We start from the raw sequence: 9797 nt of genomic DNA, 5'->3' as shown, positions 1-9797 counted from the left end.
TCATGAAGCAAGATTTTGCAATACCTCGCTTAACTGTCTCGTCTCTTCTCCTGTCCCCTCCTGCCCTGTCGTTTGCGCTGGTAAGCACCCTTTATGCAGGGAAGTAATCTAGCTAGTTTCACGCTAGATAGATAGATATGTGGGGTTTAACGTCCCAAAACCACCATATGATTATGAGAGACGCCGTAGTGGAGGACTCCGGAAATTTCGACCACCGGGGGTTCTTTAACGTGCACCCAAATCTGAGCACAAGGGCCTACAACATTTCCGCCTCCATAGGAAATGCAGCCGCCGCAGCCGGGATTCGACCCCACGACCTGCGGGTCAGCAGCCGAGAAGCTAGTTTCACGCTGTGAAAGCCGTTGGAAGCCGAAGCTGTCACCTCTTTCGTCAGGCACTACATTTCGCTCCTAAGTTTCGGCATAGTTGTTCTCACTTCGTTCCAATCCATTTCATTTATTGTATACCCTCACTAACACAAAACGTCACCGAGAGGAGTAGGGTACAACATGCAAAAAAAAAAGATATAAACAAGTTATAAACAAGATTTCCGCACTACACAACGGTGTAAGCCGATGTTCTAGCTCCAAGTAGCACACACTGAGAACTCGGGTAGGAGTGGCCCTTAGCCCGGCTGTCATCTCGGTGTGGAACTGATCGCTTTTACTACCGTGTGCTACGAGTCCGTACGACTCTACACCATGGGCGCTAGTAGATGAATGCCACTTTATATGGACGTACCTGTGGTTGGAATCAGCACGTTCCCGTCACCTCCTGCAAGCCGGTCTTCGGGACAGTGACAGCAGCAGTTATGGCCAGTTCATACATAACAGATTCCACGGGACACTTTTTCGGCTCATGCACCACACTGGCCTAACGGCGCACACCTAATACACATAAACACAAAAGCTTATGCCTCAGAGGCAGGTAAATGTACCATTGAAAGGAGAAAGAAAACAATAGTACTGTCTCTAGGGTGTCTAAGGTGATCGGGTTATCTCACATTAATATGAACTTCCCGGGTCATGTGTACTACTTTGGGTTTAGAAATAATTTCTCTAGAAACAGAGCAAGGTAATAAACGTTTAATCAATCAATCAAAAAAAAGGTTATGTGGTGTGCGGTATATTACAGTAATATTAACATGCTCGTATACTATGTGGCCATAATCTTTCATTTCTTGACCAATTTCCGCAGCGGTTACGCTACGAAGTTACGATTGATCCGCTTTACTTTTCTGTAATCCACGTTGACGTCAATATTTACTGAGAGATGAGTTTCGGTGAAAGGGAATGATAAGTAACCACTTGTTCAGGAGCACCGATTTCGCTCTCTTTTTACCCCTCAACCATCCCCGAGCATTATCAAAATAAAATGACATTGCTTCGTAAACTGTGGGCATGCTAACAACCACGTTCTTTCATGCGAACGAATTATTTACTTACGGTAGACTTGGCGCAAAAGAAAAAAAAACGAAAGAAGGGCTACACAAACGCAGCGCAAACTATCAACTGACTTATCGAAAAGCACACACATATGTGTACACACACATCACCAAAGTCACATTATGCAAACAAGAATTCACGTAGTGGCAGGCGCTCAAGTAATCGATCTCAGTGACATGCAATTAACGTAATACAGGGCCTTGTTACGCATGTCTCGCCAGATCTGTTAATAAAAAAATGCTTCATCAATTTCTAGCGCAACTTTCTCTTAAGGGTGCACAACCGCACTCCCCGCAATCTAAGTAAAAGCTAGAAGAAGGTGTCCCCCTCAATATTGCATGCCACTGAGATAGATTACTTGCATGCGCGCCTGTCACTAGTGAATTCTTGTTTGCTCATGGGACTCGTGACTTTGTTCACGTGTGTGTACACATATGTGTGTGCTTTTCGAATAAAATCAGTTGATAGTTTCCGCTGTGTTTGTGCCCCGCCGTGGTGGTCCTAAGGCTAAGGTACTCGGCTGCTGGCCCGCAGGTCGCGGGATCGAATCCCGGCTGCGGTGGCTGCATTTCCGATGGAGGCGGAAATGTTGTAGGCCCGTGTGCTCAGATTTGGGTGCACGTTAAAGAACCCCAGGTGGTCGATATTTTCGGAGTCCTCCACTACGACGTCTCTCATAATCATATGGTGGTTTTGGGACGTTAAACCCAACATATAAATCGATCCGCTGTGTATGTGTAGTCCTTTTCTCGTGTTCGTTTTTTTTTTTTTTGCGCTACGTCTCCCGTAAGAATGATTGATTGATATGTGGGGCTTAACGTCCCAAACCCACCATATTAATATGAGAGACGCCGTAGTGAAGAACCCCGGAAATTCCGACCACCCGGAGTTCTTTGACGTGCGCCCAAATTTCTGAACATGGGTCTACAACATTTCCGCCTTCATCGAAAATGCAGCCGCCGCAGCCGGGATTCGAGCCAAGTACCTTAGCCATTAGATCACCGCGGCGGGGCCTACCGTAAGAATGAACCGACTCGGCCTACAAGCAGCTCTAATGAATTCTTCCTATAAGGGCTTCCTCTTTTACTATTGGGGCGGGGGCCTGTAACTAAGTGCAGCTGTAGAATAGAAGCCAGAGTACAACAAGTCACTCGAAGCTGGCGCTGAGTGGCGTGTCTTCACGGGCCGTTCTTCCATATACAGCATGTGAAACGGTGTGTGCGTGTGGCGTGAAGGAGAGACCTGGATAGCTCAAGGCGCCTGTCTGACCGAAGGGGCGGAGGACGAGCACAGCACGGCGACGGGGGCCACCGTTAACGACGACCGCCCTGCCGCCGCGCTGAACGCGTGGGCTGCACGTGCCCGTCGTCGGAGTCGTCGTCGGCCACCCCCCTTCCCCCTCTACACCGGCGCGAAGAAGTGCGGCTCGTTGCGGCGTGTTCTCGTGTGTACTGCGCAGTCGAGTCGCATTTGCATCTTTATGTCCTCGACTCGATCTCTCTTACGCGGCACCCTGTCTCGAAAGAGACACAAGTTCCTTTGTCTCTGTCCTCTTGTACGAGTGCTTTTTTTTACGCGTTCGTTATTCCGTGCCTCGTGTTTGCCTCTTTGAGACAGTCGTCTCAAGAAGGCAGCGACGACAAGGGCGACCGCTGAATATTTAGAGCCCTTCTGTCGGAAGAAAAAAAGAAGTGTCTGAAGGTCGCAGGTTCTGAACCTAGTTAGGCGCACTGCCTCTTCTTTTCGTCTGTTATTGGCACGGGCAACGAGAGGCACTCTTGTTTCTTTTCCAAGTGCTTCCCACCCAGTGCATCCTGCTTTGCAAATATTCAGGAAAAACACCCCAGAAAAAAAAAGTCACGCCATGTCAACGGAATGAATTGTGACAAGAGGGCGAAGCTCGAGAGGGGGACATAATCGGTAAACCGTAACTCTACCGTGATTGTTACATTATTAGGAAGACGTAAGACTGTGCGCAGATTATAACTTTTATTTCGAGCTATTCGCAGCCGTTCGCAGACGCAGCTGCGCTATGCCAACACCCACACCCGCAAATGTCGCTGAGAAGTGACGACCGTACTGGCTCCCCGGGAATGTTACCCTTACATCATTAGAAAGGCGGAAGACTGTGCGTACATTATACAAATCAACTTTTAATTTGTTCTTGTTTGCAAATGCACTTTATGGTCGGTGAAATGGTGGATTGGTGATGGGGCGTAGTGGGATGTTTACAAGGACGAAGTTGTGGGCAGTTTGCAAAGGTGGTTACGAACCGGTCACAGAGGAAGGACACAACCACGGCTTTAGGAGCTTCGCCCCTAAAATGAAACTGGTACGAAATGGATGCTTCGGGCTAACGTTAACACTTATATGCGATAAGTATCTCACCAGGGCAAACGTTTCATAAAGGTACTGATCAATTAATAGTCGTGCACGTTAATGAATGACGACTGATTGATATAGCTTTGAAAGAGCAGGCGCTTTTCTTGTTAGAGTCTGGGATGGTTGCGGCACCTGGTGGAGCAGATCTTAACAGCGAGCTTCCCTTCACTTGTGCTCTGAAATCGCTTCTGCGGCGCGCGAAGCAACAAGATAACAAAAGGTATACACCAGGATACACGAACGCGTATAAATGAGATTCAGTACCAGACACTCAAGACAAAAAGGAATGCCTCAAGGTTTTCTTTCTCACTTCAGTGATGGAGCAGCGTCAACTATATTGTGCGACTGTTTAGGGCACATATGCGATACTGTTATTTTCGGCGCAGTTCTTTGAAGTGACCTTTGAAGAGCAGAGTTGTCAACCCTGTCCAGCCTGTTTAACATCCTTGCCTTTGCCTTGTGACTTCCTGCTATTGTGGCTGTAAACGAAACAAAATGTACGTTATTGTAGCACGAGGCGAGACTTTGTGGTCGGCGCCGTTTTGTCTCTTTCTCTAGCGCTAGTGGCTTGATTATGCGACTTTTTTTCGGGGTAAATACCTCACAGAGCTACATCGAACGTACAAAAAAAAAGCATTCTGGTTATGCGGTTATATTTACTGCCGCGAAATATATATATATGGGAACGGTCGCTGCTGCAGGAGGTGATCACACGCTACGCCTCAGTCTTTGACTTTGCCCAAGACGAGACGTCTACCGTTACGCCACCGTCTTCACGTACGCAACACCGCATCTATACAGGCCAAGCACCACCAATACGCCAGAAGCCCTATCGTGTCTCGCCTTCCGAAAGGAAAGTCATCGCTGAGCAAGTTGAAGACATGCTAAAGAAGGGCGTCATACAAGAATCGTGTAGTCCATGGGCAGCTCCTGTCATTCTAGTGAGGAAAAAGGATAATTCATGGAGATTCTGCGTAGACTATCGTCGCCTAAACGCCATCACAAAAAAAGACGTCTACCCTTTGCCACGTATAGATGACGCCGTGGACTGCCTGCATTCTGCCTCCTATTTTTCTTCTGTTGACTTGCGTTCTGGGTATTGGCAAATTCCTATGCATCCCTCAGATAAAGAGAAGACGGCCTTCGTAACACCAGACGGTCTCTTTGAGTTCAACGTTATGCCCTTTGGTTTGTGCAATGCTCTAGCGACATTCGAGAGATTTATGGATACAGTACTCCGTGGACTAAAATGGGAAATTTGCATGTGCTATTTAGATGACGTGATTATCTACGGCAAGACTTTTCAAGAGCATAACCACCGCTTGTCGCTTGTGTTTGAATGCTTACGCGAAGCTGGCCTTGTTTTAAACTCAAAGAAGTGTCATTTTGGAGAACGTCAAGCCCTCGTATTAGGCTTTCTCGTGGATAAAGAAGGCGTGCGACCAGACCCACAGAAGACCGCAGTGGTTCGCAACTTTGAACCACCACGAACAGTGAAGGACCTGCGAACTTTTCTGGGTCTGTGCTCATATTTCCGCCGATTTATTAAGAACTTCGCACAACTTGCCTCCCCACTGACGTCCCTTCTTCATAAAGACACACCGTACTTGTGGGATGATAAATATGAGGCTGCATTTCAACAGCTGAAGTTTTTATTGACTTCAGGACCCATCCTAAAGCATTTTGATCCTGATGCTTTGACTGAACTTCATACTGATGCTAGTGGGCTAGGTGTTGGTGCTGTGCTGGTCCAACTCTGCAACAGTCGCCAGCACGTCGTAGCATATGCCAGTCGGACACTGACCAGAGCAGAGACGAACTACACCGTCACCGAGCTCGAGAGTGAGATCACCATGAGAGTGAGATCACGAAACATAAGGATGGGGTGTGTGACATTGGGCAAGCATTCTCAAATCATGAATAGTAATCTGCCAATAGCCTTCTGGAGAATGGTATATAACAGCTGCATCTTGCCAGTACTTACCTACGGAACAGAAACCGGGAGGCTTACAAAGAGGGTTCAGCTTACATTGAGGACACCGCAACGAGCTATGGAAAGAAAATAAGAGAGACGAGTGGATTAGGGAACAAACTGGAGTTAAGGATATCATAGCTGAAATCAAGAAGAAATTGACGTGGGCCGGGCACGTAGAACGTAGGCAGGATAACTACAGGTCGTTAAGGGTAACTGACTGGATTCCCAGAGAAGGCAAACTTACAAAGGGGAGACAGAAAGTTAGATGGGCCGATGAGATTAACAAAAAATCGCTGGTATAATGTGGCAACAGGAAGCACAAGACCGAGTTGATTGGCGGGTCATAGGAGAGGCCATCGCCCTTCAGTGGGCGTAGTCAGGCTGTTGGTGATGATGATGAAAATTATCAGCCGTTCCCTCTATGGATGTTAAAGTTATTTGGCATTACCATTGAGAAAAGGCGTTCCACTTCATAAACAACGGTGATGGCATGCGGGCTGAATGGGAGCCGTTGATATCTTCCTCGTATGACTAAACGTTTGCTGTGTGTGTGCCGTATGAGGTCTCGAAGCACATTTACTATACGGAGGCCCTCGCCATTGCATGCGGAACTTTGTCCCCGAGATGTGGTATATCGTAAATAAGCGATACGCGGACGCGATCTCTCGAGCGGTATGGAAACTGGCCGGCACCCAAGATTTGACGAAGAGATCGTCTGGGCACGTCCTTTAAGCCCATGGCGTGGCTCTGCCTTCAATGACGTTTTTTCGTCTCTCTAATTGAATGTGCGGAAGCGCAGGCTCTATAAAAGGAAGCGGAGGGGCGAGATGTCTGTGGCATCAGGAGCATGGCTCCTTGTGATGCCTTAGATCTCGGACGATTAATTGGCAGTGACTCGACATATACATCGACGAGGAGGTGGCCGAATATCTGTGGCACGGATTCATGTCGATCTGTATACGGGAAATTTAACTTCTCCACCGCGTGGTTCAAACTAAAGCAACGTGTGCGTGTTCGCGTGTGTGTGTTGGCGAAGTTGAAGTCGAGGATTCCAGACAGGGCTTTGTGGCGCATAAGTGAGGTATATCGTAAGTAAGCGATATATTGGGCAAAATATACAGCAGATAACGCTCCTGAATAATTTATAGGTGCTTGTTGAAGAATCGCAGAGGAGCAAAGTTAATCCTAAGATCTTCACGAAGTGTCGTACTGTCAATGGACTGTATTTTGGTATATAAGAGAGAAAGGTAATGGATGTCTTTATTTCTAATGTAGCTAAACAGATGCGCCCTTAGTCCAGGATTACTTGGATTCGGACAGCGTTTTGGGTCCTCGCACATTATCTGATCGTCGAGGTACGAGCAGGCTGAGGTTCTCTACCAAAGTGTGTTGGCATCGTAAGGGTTGAGCTGTCACTGACAGCCAATGAGCACAGCTGGGGCAAAGTGATGTAATCTAGCGTGCTGGGTAGCGTGCCGTGCCCGGACGTCTAAACACCGGGGAGAGAGAAGCATCATTTAAAGAGCCAGTAAACAACTCCGAGGTCCCCAAAAAATCGCAGCATATCCACGGAGTGAATGATGATGAGTGGGGCGAAGCGTCCATTAGTCCGTCCGTGCACCCGTCCGTCTGCCCGTCCGTCCATCTAGTGAACACTCCAAGTATCACATTCTTTATCATATATGCATCATACACAAGTACCGCCATCTAGCGGATATTCTAAGGACTAAACGAGAGGTTGCTACTACTACATACTACAAACACGGGACGCACAGCACACGGCGTAAGGAGCTTCGCCCCTAAAAATGTTTTATAGAGAATTATGTGCACTTTTGCTTTGTGAACATGCTGTCTTAGGAATTCTGCGAATAGGTACTATATTAAGGAAGTTATAGGGTTTAGAATATCGGTTTCAGCTGGTTTCAAATTTTCGCGCGGCCTTGCCACCCTTCTCTCTCACCGGGAGCGGTAGGCGTAGCCCGTCGTCGTGCCTTGTTTAGACCAATGGTGCGCTGTGAGCTACGTCAAATCAATGATTGGGGATTTTGTGTCACTGCGCCTGAAAGGATGATTGGTAAGGAGTAGGAGAAGAACGTGGGAATTGTTTTTCAAAATGAGGGCTCTGTGTGGCGTGCAGGGCTATAAATTTTACGAAAAATTTTACGAAAACATGATCGCCATGGTCTACTCTACGAATTGCCTAGCTTCTTTGGGTGTGTAAAAAGAGTTGGAGCATGTTTATTTGCCTGGCGTTGAAGCAGCGGCTGCCATGGTGCCGTTTAGCAGCGGTTCCCGGCGGTCGAGCCTCACGGTGTGGGCACTACACACTAGACGGGGAACGAGGCACGAGGGAAGAGTGCGCTCTCGATTCCCGAAATGAAGAGCCTCATAGAGAAAATTAAGTCTTATTCACCGTAATAACAGCCACTTAGAAGCACTGTTGACAAAATTATGGTAGCTTAGTAGATATAGCGCCCTCTGACGTTCGTAGGCTTTCTGGAAGACATATATATTCAGGCCTGGTCCAACAACCACAGCTGATCGTCCGAGCCAGTAGCCCGAAAAGCACCCTCCCGTGACGAAGGGAAAATATTGGGATTGGGTCCCACCACCGGGGATTCATAATATTACAGCGCGCTCTTAGATATCGACGAAAGAAGGACACACGAACACAAGCGCTAACTAAATTTTATTTTGAAGGAACATGCACTTATAAATATACAGAATTGCACATGCGTAAGCACATGCTGCCGAAAACGTCCTTCTACACTGATACCACGCAATAACTAATGTGACACTTAGTTATGAAAAGTGGGCAACTTTTTTGACAACTTGTGCTCACGCGTGTGCGATTCTGCATATTTATACCCGTGTGTTCCTTCGAAAAAAGCGAGCGTGGCGCTCGCCTTTTCGAGAAAGGAACACTGCATCAACCACCATGCCTCCATCATGTCCACGACAATATCTACCATTGAACACATTGTTTATATACGGTGAATTGTGATGATGAATGGATGGACGAATCTTTAATAGCTTTGGTGCAGTTTTGAAATATTTCCGCTCCACCACACTGCACACACACAATCCGTTATGCTCAATTCGTCCGTTTGCATTTTCCGTAGCTTTTTGTACAGCGGCTTTCACTTCTTTTAAGCAACGATTATGTTGCAGTGATTAATGATTACGGGGCTGTGAAGGTGACTGAGAATCTGACAATCTTTATCTTTAAGCATAATCAGCCGCTGTTGTAACTGATATAGCCATATCACTAAAGTTCTTGTGATGTGTAAAAATGCTGACACTTTTTGTAAAGTTGTTTGCGCCGCCTGGCGCACGTGTCATGTGCAGAAGCCGTAATTCAAAGTCACAGCTATTGAGCTGCAGGTGGCGTTGTCTTCGCGAGCTTTGATAGCGTGGTTCAAGAGGAATTGTGAAGAATACTGGACACACTAGGCGTGGAACATGTAGTCACTAATCTTTTAAAGGGTATCTAAAAAGGTAACAAGGTAGTTATAAAGTGGGAAAAACAGGTATCCAAGCCTGCAGAGGTAAAACGGGGGCTTATAGGCAGGGGTGCCCCCTGTCACCCTTATTATTCATGATGTACCTACAAGGATTAGAGGCCAAATTAGAGGGAAGTGGACTGGGCTCCAACATCTCTTTAGCCAAACAAGGAAAACTTATTGATCAGGCACTACCAGCATTAATGTACGCAGATGATATAGTGCTAATGGCCAACAACAAGGAAGATTTGCAGAGATTGATGGACATCTGCGGTAATGAGGGAGATAGGCTAGATTTTAGATTCTCTAAGGAAAAATCAGCAGTCATAATTTTCAATGACAACGAAGGTAGTGAGCTTAGAAAACAGGAGGTCACGCTAGAGATAACAGATAAATACAAATATCTGGGCCTATGGATAAGCAATGGGACCGAGTACCTGAGGGAACACGAAATATACGTGACGACTAAAGGTAACAGGAATGCAGCAGTGA

Source organism: Rhipicephalus microplus, chromosome 5 (genome assembly GCF_043290135.1).
Source record: "Rhipicephalus microplus isolate Deutch F79 chromosome 5, USDA_Rmic, whole genome shotgun sequence".
NCBI classification, from domain to species: domain Eukaryota; kingdom Metazoa; phylum Arthropoda; class Arachnida; order Ixodida; family Ixodidae; genus Rhipicephalus; species Rhipicephalus microplus.
This window is presented reverse-complemented; position numbering follows the sequence as displayed.